Source organism: Hyaena hyaena, unplaced genomic scaffold, assembly GCF_003009895.1.
Source record: "Hyaena hyaena isolate Hyena2069 unplaced genomic scaffold, ASM300989v1 scaffold_538, whole genome shotgun sequence".
In the NCBI taxonomy this organism is placed as follows: domain Eukaryota; kingdom Metazoa; phylum Chordata; class Mammalia; order Carnivora; family Hyaenidae; genus Hyaena; species Hyaena hyaena.
The window spans coordinates 1092993-1108948 of NW_024081172.1; the positions used below are offsets into that span (position 1 = coordinate 1092993).

General features: G+C 40.1%; 1 non-coding gene across 1 annotated transcript; it reads left to right on the forward strand.

The window, feature by feature from the left end:
• The first annotated feature begins 13988 nt into the window (after positions 1-13988).
• LOC120247685 lies at positions 13989-14095 on the forward strand. The gene has a single exon (XR_005532387.1). It is a non-coding gene; the product is annotated as a U6 spliceosomal RNA (small nuclear RNA).
• The last annotated feature ends 1861 nt before the right edge of the window (positions 14096-15956 follow it).

A 15956-nucleotide genomic window follows, 5' to 3' on the forward strand; every position in this document is an offset into this window, starting at 1 on the left:
CTCATTTTAGCCACTCTGACTGGCGTGAGGTGGTATCTCAGTGTGGTTTTGATTTGTATTTCCCTGATGAGGAGGGATGCTGAGCATCGTTTCATGTGTCTGTTGGCCATCTGGATGTCCTCTTTGGAGAAGTGTCTGTTCATATCTTGAGGCACATATCTTAAACACTCTCTTTTAGATCTTAGTGTGAGAAGTATAGTTAAAATCATACATATATGATTAGAAGGATGATTATAAGACTTTTTAGGGTACCATAATAGTATGAAGCCTTAAGTATAAAGTGTTATTAAATATAAACTTGGAAAATATTTTTTAAACTCAAAGAATAGAGAATGAAAATTGGCCATGACAGAGGCCCGGGAAAGGGACCAAGTTGTTATGAGTCTATGTACTATACATTCCTTTTTTAGAAACATGGATAACTTATCATTACAAATTAAAGGAAAGCCATATTTAACAGTGCATTCCAAAATAATTTAAAATACAGACTTTAGTCTGGATGCCATATAACCAAAATAATACATATCAGAAGCTCCCTAGACATCATGTGTCTGCTCAGTAACTAGTGATCTTGCCTGCACTGTTGCGAATCCTGCCTGTTTGCTTTAACCAGTGATTCCCATATTTGTGTGCTTCTTTCCTATTTCAGCTAATGGGTAGGGGTATCTTATCTCCTGTGTTTCTGGTAGTTCTGGACCATGGCTCAAAAATGTACTAAGGTATAAAACAAAAACTGAATTCTATCTCAGGCACATTATGAGAAAGAGAGACCGCATCCAAATGTCACATGGAGATCTTTAGAGAGATAAAGCTCAGGATGGTAAAATTTGATGTCAGAGGAGCCCATCATCTGACTTGTGAACACGAACTTGTGCTATAACAAAAAAGTCACCCAATTTTTCTCTTATAATTTCCTTTTTTTAAATAATGAAAATAATAACTATTTCACATGCAAGTTTTCTGTTGAAGAGATGCTTTCACACCCATGATTTCATTCTTTCTCCCCATTTCCATGAGACAGAATAAGGATTATTCCCACCCAATATTTTCTTTATTTTCTTTATTTTTAAAAACATTTATTCATGTATGAGAGACAGAGTGTGAGTGGAGGAGGGGCAGAGAGAGATGGAGACACAGAATCTGAAGCAGGCTCCAGGCTCTGAGCTTTCAGCACAGAGCCAGATGCAGGACTCAGACTCATGAGCGGTGAGATCATGACCTGAGCCGAAGTCAGACACCTAACCGACTGAGCCACCCAGGCGCCCCTCCCACCCCATATTTTATAGATGAGGACTTATGATTTGTCAAAGTGACACCTATAAAACTGAAAAGACAAAAACGTAGCCTGAACCCCTTCTGAGTTAGATGTTGAGCCTTTCTCCCTGATGACTGATAGTCTCCAAAGTGTATTCCACTGAATACTAGCTCTATGTAATGCTATGGATAAACAGTACCATTATCAGAGAAGATAGAGACCATTATATTAAAGAAAATTCAATAGTTTATCACATTCCCCTGTGTGTGTTGTCAAGAGGAAAGAAAGAAAAATGTATCTTATTTTCTGAACTTATTTGACCAGCTGCAATTAGTCAGCTAAGATGAATACGTATAAGGGAAATTGCCTTATACCATGCCTATTGAAGAGTATGGATGTTTCAGCAATGTTTAATAGTTCAAAATCCTGATTTAGCCCCTGGCTCTCTGCTCAGCAGTCAGCTGCCATATTGTACCCCAAATGCCCCTGACGGTGAAGAGTCCTGATGAGTTCACACTTTCACAAAGACCCAAGAAAGTGGAGAAATTTATTATAATTTTAAAATATTATAATTAGGAGAAAATAATCTAGTTTTGACCATATGCATCATTTAAAACGGTGTCTTGCTTTAACCTTTAGTACAGAAGTCAAAATAAGCCATCCCTTATGTTTTTGAGTTGCACTGAATCCGTTTGGGGAGCTTTTGGGGGCATTTTGGAAAAGGGAGATGGATGTCACCATGTGGAAATAATAGTGTTTTTGGAAAACTAATTAAAGGAATATTATTTTGTGTTATGTGCACTCATTCCCAGAGGACCTATTCAGAAAAATACAAAAGAAAACCTTCCCACCATTGGTGAAGCAAATGAAAGATGCTGTTTTCACTGGCTTACAAAATAATCCCCCAAATATTTAGCAACAGTATTTTTATTTCTCTCATTTCAAATGCTTCATAGGGATAAAAGACTGAATTTACAAGTGGAAAATAGCCATATATACAATTTCAAGTGTCCAAATTGAAAACTGGTAGCATCCCACGTTTTTAATGAATAACATTGGTGCCACATTCACATTCACTCATATGGGATTAATGCTGGCGAATGTGCTATATAATCCCATTCCAAACAGGACTGCCAGACAAAGGAAAGGCCACAGAGACAGATGCAGTAGATAGGTTTCTGTGATTATAGTTTCAACCTAAAATAATTAAAATGCAAAGCTGATGTAAAGGAACTGTGAATATAAGGCTGTGCCCATATCCTAAAAGATGACAGCCAACCTGAAAGGATATGAATTCCCCAATGACAGGGCTGGAAATGGTTTCAGCTACTTCACTGGATACCCAGATGGTCCTGGGTCTGAATCTCCATCCTGCCACTTACTAGCTTTGTGACCTTTGGCATGACTCTTAAGGTTTTTCTCAGCCTCTGTTGCTTGTTTGTAGGATGTAGATAATCATGCCCATTTCCCAGAGGTGAAGTGAGGATGAAATGTCATTGTATGTAAATGTTCTGACAAGATCTAATAACTCAATCACTATTCTCTTTACCTGCAACAAAAATGGGGGAGGGGAGAGGGAGGCTGAGAACTTGAGAAACTTTGTAAGAGAGACGAATCTGCCCTGTGTGCTAGAGCCAGGATCCCTGGAAATGGTCTGAGAAACGGTGTCGTCTATTTTATCTCTTTCTAGACTATTATCCCCATGCTCACCATAAGGAGGATCTACCAAGAAGTGCGCCAAAGAGATCTGTGGCCTACTTCTAAGATTTGGACATTTATAAGTTTACTTGATATTCCCGGTGAAATGGCTGAAAAACAGAACAATGAGAAAGCACTCTCAGTCTGAAAAAGCAGAGGTTGTGAAGGGATTTTGTAAAATCATCCAAACTGTGGGGGGAAAGAACATAGATTTGTTTATAAAATCTGACTTAATAGGAGGGGGGAAATAACCCATAAAACTCCAGAGACAGAAACTGAGCTCCAACCAGAACACACTCACAGTGAATAGTCTACATATGCTTGTTAACCTCAAAAGATAGTTTGGACTGAAATATAAATCACTTCATAAATAATTAGCTAAACTCACGGATGATGGATCCTAACGTTCTTCTGAGAGAGATCGGAGCGCTTGTGGTTTATCTAGAATCTTCTGAGGTCAGGATGATAATGCGCAAGCACCACCCACAGAACATCTCTGGCCCAGCAGGGTATTAATTTTGTTATTTTAAAATTTTAAGGCTTTTACTTGAAGGAGAGTTTTTAGACCGTTTTCAAGTATAGTTTTGCTGTTGTTTTAAGATGAGCAGGTTATCAGAAAGACAGTCTTGTGTTTGGCTATGTTCTGGCCCTTTCACTCTCTGTACACACGCTGGGTTAGAGACAAGTTACTCAAGTTCTCAGCCAAGAAACTGTAGTTCGGCTTCTCCTCAGCCAGCTTGGAGTAGAGCGAACAGTGCGTGACAGGGAACATTCATCACCCGTGCTCATGTATCATGGACAGAGCTTGGGGTAGCAATTTATTGGGCATTAGCCTACTTATTAACTGATGTTAGCCTAATTTTTAAGACACTTCCTAGTGACTGGAGACACCTGAAGCTTGGAAGTGAGACAATGAATTCGTTTAAGAACAGAGATAAGGTAAACAACTTTTCTCCTGAAGACCTCTGAATTGCTCCAGAGTATTCCCAAAACAAGTTGGGATTTGCTTTGGACTAACTGTATCACAGTGCACAATCGTTCTTTTTTGGATTTTTTGTTTTGTTTTGTTTTTGGTTTTTTTTTGGTTACATTATGCTCTTGACTGAATGGTAAATACCAGCCTTTAATATGGAAACCACCATGATAATACATGACATTTCTCACGTGATTGGTTCTGTGGTCTGATCCCCCTGAAGGCTGGCCTGGGAAAGCTGGAAGGCGATTGTTCACTCCCCCACTCTATTTATATACAGCTATTGAAAGTTAAAGCCTTTCTCCAGGGCTTGGCCTCTTTAATTGGAGTGCAAAACACAATTCCCATTAAGATACCACTTGAAGCAAGGAAACCGTGTTCATATCCTGTGAGCCAATGTTGATTTTTCCACTGATGCCCATTTAAATGTCTCAGTTCCTGAACGCAAGAATAGGGGTGTCAGAAGCTTAGCATTTCCAGGATTTGGGATAGGGGAATCCTGTGAGCACTGTCTCATAACTTGAGAAAATTTGTCTATTCTGAGAAACTCATAGTTATTTATCCTTATAATAATTACTCATTTCTAATTTGAGAAAGAGTCATTTGGGAGGCAAGAGTCTTGCTGCAGTGATTCATTTCTTTCTTTCATGGGGATTAATTACACTATTGGACAAAGCACAATGTGAGTTGCATCATTTTACACTACAAATGAGACCAATATGAGATATTAAGGAATGGACATTTTCCAAAGTCTAATTCTGCTTTCTGTCAACAGCAGGACTAACTTTAAGGGTGTTCTTTTTTTTGCTCTCCTTTTTTTCCCCTTAAGTATCTCCAAATCTAATGTCATGTGTAAGGAGCTCTCAGAAATAGAACCAGTACAGAAAACATGTGGTACCACCTCCTGTTTCTAATCCACAGAGGACCCTTAAATGGTGGTCCTTTGAGGCTGGCCTTGGTACGAATTGTGGGAACAAGGCTAAGGGACAGGGACTATCCCTGAGTAAAGAAGCTCAGACCATCTGTGCGTGAACACACAGGACACATGGTGATCAGGTAGAACCCAGACACTGAACCGGCAGAAATGAAGACAGCTTTATGAAAAGGGAAGTAAGCTTGTGAGACAAAGGTGTGCATGTAGGTGTATAAAATTAGGGACCTGAAGCATTGGAAGCTAGATGGGAGATGTAGAATAATAATACTGAGAGGAACCAAGAAAATATAAAGAGGTAAATGTAAACACAAAGTTGCAGAATTAGAAGACAAATGCCTTCAATGAGTACAGTTTATTTTTCTAGAGCTCAAAGCACTTTAAATCCCCTTTGGTTATTGCAAGAAATCCTGGGAGTTGAGTGGACAGAATTATTATATCCCTTTTGGTCACCAGTAGCAACTTGTATTGGTTTAGGAAGAGGAAATTTTTCAGGGGTGCTAGTGCTTGGATGGATGTTAAGAAATAAAAGTTTTTATCCTGGTCCTATCATTAGATAAGTCATTTGACTTGCTGGGCCTCATTTTTCTCATCTGGAAAATAGGTTAATAAATTCTAAATTTCCTTCTATTAGTGAGATAATCCACATACAATTACTATTTTAATTTTTTTTATGTTTATATGTTTTGTGAGAGACAGAGAGCAAGACAGAGAGAGAAGACACAGAATCCAAAGCAGGCTTCAGGCTCTGAGCTCTTGGCATAAAGCCTGTTGTGGGGCTTGAACTCACAGACCTCGAGATCATGACCTGAGCCAGAATTAGAAGCTCAACTGACTGAGCCACCCAAGCGCCCCTAAAATTATACTTTAAAAGAGCATTTTTGATTTCTGTTCACGTAAAAATGAATGTCTACTCGTTCTTCTGATTCACTTTAATTTCTATACGTTTCCTTTAGAACATAACTGTAAAAGGTTTCTATTTGTTTTCAAAAAAGCAGGCCTCCATTTAAAAGACAAGATATTTTGAAAATGAAGCAAACAGAAATATGTGGATTTCGGATTACAAATTGGCATTATTTCTGTTATCTGATGGTTTTGTTACTTTGTTTCCAAAATTTGCATTAAAAAAGGTTTTTTAATGTTTTATTTATTTCTGAAAGAGAGAGAGAGAGAGAGACAGCATGAGCAAGGGAGGGTCAGAGAGAGAGGGAGACACAGAATCTGAAACAGGCTCCAGGCTCTGAGCTGGCTGTCAGCACAGAGCCCGTCGTGGGGCTCAAATCCACGAACCATGAGATCATGACCTGAGCCAAAGTCAGATGCTTAACCGACTGAGCCACCCAGGTGCCCCCAAAATTTGCATTTATATCTAATTCCTTTGCATTACTATATTTCCTCCTGTTCATGAAAGATAATTTGTTTTCTCTTTCTTGAGTTACAGAAGGAAGAAAGGAAAGAAGGAAAGAACTATGGAAAATTTTAGGATGTCTATTGTTAGAATTTTACACATCAATATCATTCTATCACAATTACGTTACAGCAATAAAACAAATGACAGTGTTTCTTTTGGGGTGTGTGCATGGGAGGATGTTACCTTACCCCCAAACAGAAACACACAGGTGTGTAGATTTCCTAACCGCTCTCTTCCTTTACTAAAAGCGGAGCCTCATGCAAGTCTACAGTTCTTGTTTCCACTTCCTCACTTCCAATGAACTCCTCACCCTACTTGCAAGCTGACCCCACTCTACTACTGAAACTATCCATATCAAAGTACCCAATAACCTACCTCATTCACTCTCTATAGCAATTGACACTATCAACCATGTTTTCCTTTCTGAAATTCACTCCATCCTAAAACCCCATGACCCCAATCTGACTGTCCTTTGTTTTCTCTGCTTCTTGGTCATCTATTAGAATTCCTCATTGTCTGCCCAGCCCTTAAATGTCTGTGTTTACCAAGACTGTTTCCCTGATTTTTTTTTTTCTCACTTGCTCTTGCTGGGGGATTTCCCTCATACAATGTTTTTTATCTCAAGTCTAGATCTTTTCTCTGAAGCTCCAGGCCAATGTGTCCAGCTTCCAGAATTCTCTACCCACAGACATCTTACATGCAAATGTTCAAATTCCAACTATCTTTTACCAAAACTTACTCTTCTTCCCGCAATTTCTAATTCAATGCCCCACCGGCTACCCCATCATCCAACTTAATCTGGAAGCAACTTCTCAATCCTCAATTCTGTTAAAAAACCCAGCCCATCGTCAAGGTTCAGGACTTGGCCATTTCTCACTTACTGAGAAGGGCTCCTATTTTTAACTCTGATTCCAGTCTTTTCTGTGACCAATTCTTCACCATGCAGCCAGAAAGATTCTTCTAAAACCAATCATCTAACAGTGTCATTCCGCGGCTTCAGTTCTAAGGCTTGAAAGCTTTATTTCACTTCGCGTTAAAATCTAAACTTTTTGTCCTGACTTTCTAGGACCTTATTACCTCCCTCTTGTCTATCTCTTCAGTCTGTCTTCCGCATAAACTCTGCTCACCAACCTGTATTAATCATGAAGCAGCCATGCTCTTTCAAAGGCTGTGTTTTACAAGTGTTCTTTACTGACCATAGAGTGTGTTTTCTTCTCAGCGTGGTGGGTGGATTACCTACTAACTTTGACCTGCCTGACAACAAATTGCTGGAGAGGAGGCCTGGGTCTTGCCCCTCCCACCCAGTGCTCCAAGCAGTTCTGAATAAAACAAGACTAGATACAGGAGCTGATATCTAGCTTTTAAATTTCAGCTGGCTTGGGGGCACCTGGGTGGCTCAGTCGGTTAAGCGTCTGACTTTGGCAGAGGTCGTGATCTCGCGGTTTGTGGGTTAGAGTCCTGCATAGGGCTCTGTGCTGACAGGTCAGAGCCTGGAGCCTGTTTCAGATTCTGTGTCTCCCTCTCTCTCTGACCTTCCCTTGCTCATGCTCTCTCTCTCTCTCTCAGAAATAAATAAAACATTAAAAAAATTCAACTGGTTTGTAGAAGTTATTTCAAAATTGATTAAAACATGCTCTATTTCCTCTTCTGCTCTTAGTTTTATTAAATTAGATAGTTACAGCTTTGCTTTTCCGATAAAAATTAAATTTTCATTTATTCCCATGTCAAGTTCCTAACAGACATACTCAAATTGTCTCCTCCAAGGACCATCTATAAATTCTTTTACAAGATCCTAACCAGTAATCATTAATTGTTCAGTACATTTTTCTTTACTATTCTTACGATCGTATAAAAATGTAGCCACTGGCTATTAACTAAGGAAAAGGCAAATTATAAATTGTCACATAAAAAGTCTATGTGTAGATTTTCTTCCAGGAGAAATAGATACTTAAAATCCTTCTGCCTTGTTTGGTAACAAACGCTGCTTCTCAGTTTATTTTATGGATAATGAACAAAACCTATGCCACCTGATTGTTTCTGCTCACTTATTAGACTGCCTCCCCTTTTCTCTGCAAGCTATGTGAGGGAGGTACCCTGCCTGTTGTTAAGACACTGTATCTCCAGCACCAAGACGTAGCCACAGTTGGCTCTTAATAATAATTTTTAAATGAATGTTGAAATACTTAGTTTTTGTTTTATGTGCTGCCTTGTAAAAGCCAACGTTAAGCTGCCAAAGATGAGAGAAAATGTCACACAAGGTCATAAAAATTGCATTGGGCCAACTTTTCATCATGAAATGGCAAAAGAGTTTTGTTTCTTACCCCTGCCCCATTTCTTGTCATTCTAAACCTAACTCTTATATGCAACTAGTTGAAAGTTTAACAATTCAAGGTAAACTTTTGGTCAGTCATAGGCAGCCCACTAAATGAATCTGGGATGAGCTGATTAATGATTAAACTTAGCAAGTATCCCTGTGGGAAACAAGGGATAACAAAGTAGATCTCTATGTCTGAGAGGCAAAGACATACTTTGCAAGAATTACTCCACCTATCACCACATGGACATTGCGTTTAGAAGAAGTATCCATGAATCCAAACAGATTTTCAACAATGAACTCTCCCAGTATCATAAAATAAGTTTTCCTTCTGCAGTTTCTTAGTGACCATTCATCAGGAAGTTGTACCACATCAAGGGATGCCCATAATAGACTCAATAGTCTCCATATAATATCATTTAGGCAAGCCATTGTTTTCACATTTATGGTTGATTAAAAAAAAAAAAAAAAAAAAAGAGAGAGTCGTTTCAAAGTATGTGCATCTGGTTAGGAGAGAATAGGATAAACCCAGACTTACAAAGAGTGACATTTTTGTTTCCTGATTCAGCACAAAGAAAGCCAGAATCTGCAAGTTCTGAGTTTTCCTTGGAGTGGGACCCTAGACTCCAAGCCCTGATCCAGACACGGATATTGCAAAAGCACAATGAGATATCCTGCTAAGGTGGTAATGAGGTCAAAATAGAGTCCATCTTTCTGGGAAATGTCACTCCATTTTGTAATAAATCTGGAATGACTTCCTACCCAGGATGCTGTCAATGAGGAAAAGCATAGACTTTCTAGTTTTCCAGATGCAAGGAGAAGAAAACAAGCTAGATAACTGTTTATAAAAATGAATCCACTGAAAAGGGGGTTCTGTTGACACCAAACATTTATTTTATTCTGTCTGTTATTTTACTTAGTGTGGGAACAGAACACATTTAAAGTTGGCCAAACATGGTAAGTATTAGTCTGCAGAGTTCTTGAATCCTGTGTTGACCGTGCTCTAGCTCAACCTTTTCTCTTCTGTTCCCAAATGGATTAACAGCAGGCTGACAGAGAAAAAAGCAAGGGCAAACTAAAATAGCATAAATACTAGCGCACTCGGTTTGCATCTTACACGACACCATCTCCTTTTTCTAATTCTGCTGTCTAAATTCTATCTAATCTCAAAAGCCAATTCCTCCCCAACTCAATTAGATGTCACCTCCAGTACCTTGTACCCTCAGAAACACACACCTCTTCTGCCTTATATGACTATCATGTGTGCATTTACCTTTTGAGCTCTAGGCAAACATCCTTGCTTATCTCTGCAATACCCCGTGTAATTCCTTGCCAGTGGAATCAAACATAACTTTGAGCAATTGTCCCTTTACTTTTTTAAATCTATAAGCATTTGATACTATAATTGCTATAAATCATACGAACCCGTTATAGTGAAACATATATAACACAGAAACATTAATGATATCCTTAAAGCGATTTACATAAATGAGGATACTTAACATGAAAATGGCATCATTATCCTCTTTTCTCTTTTTACCTTTTTGGCTCCTAGTGTCCACAAGAAGCATTTCTGCTAATGATCTTTCCTGCTACCGTGCACTGTTGAAATGTAATGGTCACTAGCGATTCTCATGTAAGTCTAGTATCTTCCTCACACATCTCAGGTTTTTATTTCAAATTCCTCTGCTGTTGCTCCCCTAGGCATTTCACTCACACGTTTCATTCACAGCCACATTTTTCATTTGGTTTGTTCTCTGCTTCCAAATATGCAAGGACTCCTGCCTCTTAATTCAGAGGTAAATATTTGGAGAATGAGTGTTGACTATTCTGAAACAGGAGACCCAGGTTAGTGGTGATACATACGCAGCAAGGAAAAAGAAATAGACAGTATTCAAGGAAATGAACCCACGAACCCCAGGATCTGATGTAAGAAGAGCTAAAATTACGAGAGGCGTGTTGGAAGAAGTGTCATAATCCATATGCCTTCAGCCATGAAACTTCCTGGAGTTCTTGCTGCAGAAGGGCTTCCGTGCAGCAATAGCAGTGGGTCCTGGGAGAAAGAGCTGCCAGCAGTGGGGCCAGCCTCTAAGACGGGTAGCCAGTGGAACCCTCCTTCAGCAGCTACGGGTTAAACTCAGTCAGGAGGCAGCCTAGAATCTATGGTTAAAAGTCAAGTTTAGTAATTAGAAAGGTCAAGGCTGCAGGAATCTGTGGGTGGGGGTGGTGCTTACTTTCCATCAGGGAGAGATCTTTCTGTGCTAAAAGGAAGCCCCTGAACAGCAACTGCCTGAAGGTTCAGAGACCCTTTAATACAATAGAAGACTAGAGTGTAAATTAGGAGCCAAAATACGAATCCACCCACACAAACCAAGGGATTGGTGCTGGAAGACCAAGGGAAGCTTGGCTTAGTGCACACACGAGTAGCCGGGGTACACCGTAAACCACACTGGGAAGAGGGAACTGCTGCCGGCCCCACCCCCCTCCGGGCAGATGGAGTTCCAAATTTGTTTCTTTTGTTCCTGTTAATGGGCAAGGCTATGATTAAAGGAACTTTGGTGTCTGTATTGCATGACTCAGGGAACAGGCAGGTATGAACACAGGTTAGGAAGATAGGAGTTTGGTCCGGATTTGGACACTCCCACTGTCCCAAAGAGCCAAAGTGCCTGGCAGACTCCAGCGTACTGTTCAAGTCCCAGAGGTGATGTTTCTGTTTCACAGGAGCTTGCCTCAAATAGCCTCAACAGTGGTCACTTGAGAATTGAGAGCCACCGCCACGGTCACCCCTACTGTTATCTCCCTCCAGGTCAATACCATCATGTCAGGAGTTAAATGATAACCCCTCTGCTCACAACCATCATGTTTATGACTGACTGACATTGTTTTTAAAGTGCTTTCATTACAAAATTAGACACACAATATGTTAAAGAGCATATAACTTAGAGGCATATGAAAATTCTGTGAATGATATGTAAACTGTAAATGGGGTGTATCAGCGCAGATGCTTTTGGATGGAGATACCAAAAAATTGGCCTCAAACTGGCATAAATAACACAGGGAACTAATTGGCTCTCCACAGGGAGAACTGACTTCAGGTGTGGCCTGGTCCAGTGACTCAATGATACCACCAGAGAATGGGGTTTCTTTCTTTCCTCCCAAGAACAGTTGGCTTTTCTCTGAGGTAAGCTTGCCAAAATTGTTAGGCTACGGACATCTCTCCTTATGTACCGCAGGTAACAGAATACCTTTGCCTCAGCATTCCTAGAAAATGTCTGGCACTCCACCATTCTCTGGGCCATGCCCACTCAGAAACCAATCACTTTGTTGATTGGCTAAGCAGAGGTCACATGCCCCAGCCTGGCTCCTGGGGTGATGCATGTTTCCCCAGAACCACATGAATCCTCAGGTGGAAACCAGAGCTGCGGGGAGAGCGAAAGGGAAGAATGGGCACCGAAAGAAATATCAGTTAGGGTCCTAAAGTACAAATAAGAAACTAACTTTGGTTTAAAAAGTGAACTGGTTGGGAAGATCTTAATACAATGAACCAACAGAAAGGCTGGAAAACCAGGTTGGGTAAAAACACGTACACTAGCTCCCTAGGGCGGCCGCAATGAAGAACCACAGACTGGGGGACTCACAGAAAGAAAATTCTCTCAAAGTCCATGAGGCTAGAAGTCTGAGTTCAAGCTGTCAGCAGGGCGAGAGGGAGAATCTGTTCCACACTTCTCCCCTAGCTTCTGGTGGCTTGCAGGCATTCCTTGGAGGTCCTTGGTCTGTAGATGCATGACACTGATTTCTGCTTTCATCTTCATGTGGTGTTCTTCCTGTGTGTGTGTGTCTGTGTCCAAATGTCCTCCTTTTAAAAGGACACGGTCATATTAAATTAGGGTCTGCCCAAGTGATCTTAACTTGATCATCTGTGAAGACTCTATTTGTATGTAAGGACCCATTCATAGGTACTGTGGGTTAGGAGTTCAGGATTTTAGGGGAATGCATAAAATTCAACCCATAATGATAAAAGAGTCACCTCAGACCGTGACAGCCACATGGCTAGGCATAGTATTGGCACCTTAGCCGCGGGATGTGTGATGTTGCTTCTGCTGGTTCTAGTGACCCATGAAGCTGCCCGGCTTCACAGTGTTACTGCCTCATGCTAGCTCCTTGGCTTCAGGGTGTATAGAGGGGGAGCTTCTGGCTCCTTCTCCTTCCCCTCTCCTCCCCCAAGATTCACAAAACTGGGTATTCTCCCAACATAGGACAGTGTTTTGTTGTTAGGCAGCCAAAAATGAAAGCTATCTGCTACAGGTGGCAACCTACAAACTACCATGTAGCAAAGGTAGATTCTTTCCTCTTTTGGTATAAGGAGGGGGTTGGGGAAAAGGTATGCACTGTGTTGGAAGGGGCCAGGGGATCTGAATCTGATAAAAAGTAAAAAGGAGCAGAAATGGCAGGATGGAAAAGACAAAGACAAACTTCTGTTCTGCATTTTTGTCCTTGAGATGACTCCGTTTATCTTCCTGTACTTGTGACTGAAAAGCAGCTGTGTTCGGTGGCTGTGTTATCCTGGATGGCCACATGAGCAGAGCTCCACTAAGCGATACTCAGGGACGGGGGTCTCTGTTCATGGCACTGCAGCAGAGCAGCAGAGCCCGGTCAGTGATCTTGCTCTCTGACACTGGCAAATTCATGGGATAACTTGATTAGCCCCAGGCCAATGCTGACCCATTTGTTTTTGAAATAACACTAAGATGCCTATGTATCCAAGATAAGCCTACCCAATGATAGGCTACCTTTTGTGTTCCAATAAAGCTGTGATTTACTCCCTTGTGGTAACACATATGTTATAGCCTTCTGGAGATTAGAGGAGGTCTCATTTACTCAGTATTTTCAGTGCCTATGATGGCACCTGGCAGGCACACTTTTGTTTTTGACTTATTTTATTTTAGAGACAGAGCTCACCAGTAGGGAGAAGGGCAGCGGGAGAGAAAGAGAAAGAGAATCTCAAGCAGGCTCCATGCTCAGCATGGAGTCCAACACAAGGCTCATTCCCATGACCCTGGGATCATGACCTAAGCCGAAACCGAGAGTCAGATGCTCAACCAACTGAGCCACCCAGCCCCCTGTGGCAGGCACACTTTTGATGCTCAGTAAATGTCAGATGAAATAGTGAATGGATGGATAAAAACACTGTGTGTGTGCAGTGATTTTGAGGGTGAGGCAGGGACAGGAGAAGTTACTAAACAACTTTAAAAGGCTCAAAATTTGAGAAGAAAATTTCCTCAGAGTAGTTCTACTATGGTCTATGACCTTGCCTGATTTGTATCACAGCCATGATACATAGTTAAACAATAGGAGGCACAAAGAGGTAAGAAGATGTATAATCAATCTCTTAGAAATGGAGGGCTTGTGTTCGCTTCGGCAGCACACGTACTAAAATTGGAACAATACAGAGAAGATTAGCATGGCCCCTGAACAAGGATGACACGCAAATTCATGAAGCGTTCCATATTAAAAAAAAGAAGAAGAAGAAAGAAAGAAATGGAAGGCTTGCTTGGTCTTGTGTCTGTACCTTAGCAGAGGTTTGTAACATAGGGGCAGTAGACTAATTCTACTCCTTCCACAATGAGAAACCCTAGAAACTAGCAGAGATTTTGCCAACTTACACTTTCATAAAGTCACCCTGAACTAGGTTTTCATTACATCAGTTCCAGACTGATACTTATTGGTAATTTTTTTTTTTTTTTTTACTCATTTCCTGGAAATTAAATACAGAAGGTCCCTGACTCATGATAATTCAACCTGGGATTTTTCAACTGTACAGTGGTGAAAAAGCGATACATATTCAATAGAAACTATACTTTGAATGTTGAACTTGATCTTTTCTTTGGCTAGCGATATGCAACGTGATACTCTCTCATGATAGTGGGCAGCAAAAGCTGCAGCCTACAAGCATCCACCAAGGCACAAGTGTAAATAGTTGATACACTTTGAACCATTTGTACCCATACAGCCATTGTACTTCTCACTTTCCTTACAGTAGTCAATAAATTACACTATACAGTCAACATTTATTGTAAAATAGGCTTTGTGTTAGATGACTTTATCCAACTGTAGGCTAATAGAAGTGTTCTGAGTATGTTTAAGGTTAAGGCCAGGCTAAGCCACGGCATTTGGTAGGCTAGGTATATTCAACGCAGTTTTGGCTTACAATATTTCAACTTCCAATGGGCTTATTGAAATATTACCCTATTGTAGGTCAAGGAAGACCTGTGAACAGTTATAAAAAAAATCCGTAAAATGCTTTAAAATCTGGAGTAAGAACAGAATTTGAAATGTTTTAGCTTGTGTTATATTCACCTCTGAAAACACATTAGCTTAGCCTTTTGAATTTGAGTTCCTTCATAGTTATAGAAGCAAACAAGAATTAATTTCAAACAAAAATCTGTCTTTATTTGTATAATACAAGTTTAAACTTAGTTAGAAAAAAAACATGTTTTTTAAATTAAATTTCCTTTGAAACAACAAAGGCTTAAGTTAAGGGGAAAATGTTTTGGAAACTTGAAGTTTCAAAAAACAAAACTTGAAGGAAAATAAAAATGGTTTTAGGGCTTTCTGAAAAATCCCTAATACTGTTGAATCTCCTTCTTTCATTTGAAATAGGATCTGGTCTAAACACTCTTGCCTTTCCAACATTGAAAATGGAACCCCTTTAGAGGTGTCAATACGGTGTTAATTATTCTTTTCATTATCACATTGATAGCTCTCTTCTACCCTTGTTTATAATTTTTAATGAAAATGGAAATAATTTGGTATGACAAATTTAAAAATTTCGGACATTTACTTCTCAGTGTGGAACAGGTACATTTGAATGGCCAGTAACAATCAGAAGTATCCAAACTAAACACATCCAACACCACTTATCCTAAATTATTCATCTGAAATTTTTTTCAAATTTGAAACACACAATAAATACCTAATTGATCTACAATTTCTTAAAGAACCATATTTTAGGGGTGCCTGGATGACTCAGTCAGTTAAGCAACTGTCTTTGGCTCTGGTCATTATCTCACAGTTTGTCAGTTTGAGCCCTACCTCAGGCTCTGTGCTGATGGCTCAGAGCCCAGAGCCTGCTTCAGATTCTCTGCGTCTCCCTCTCTGTCTTCCCTTTTCCTGCTCATGCTTGCACACATGTGCGCTCTCTCTCTCTCTCTCTCTCTCTCTCTCTCTCTCAAAAATAAAGGTTAAAAAAACCCTATATTTTAAATGTTTACTTAAAAAATAAAATACTTTTATAACAAGCACATTATTGAGTGCTCATCATGTGTACACCACCTTGCCAGGTGCATGCCTAATAAGAAAAGTTTTTAAAAGATA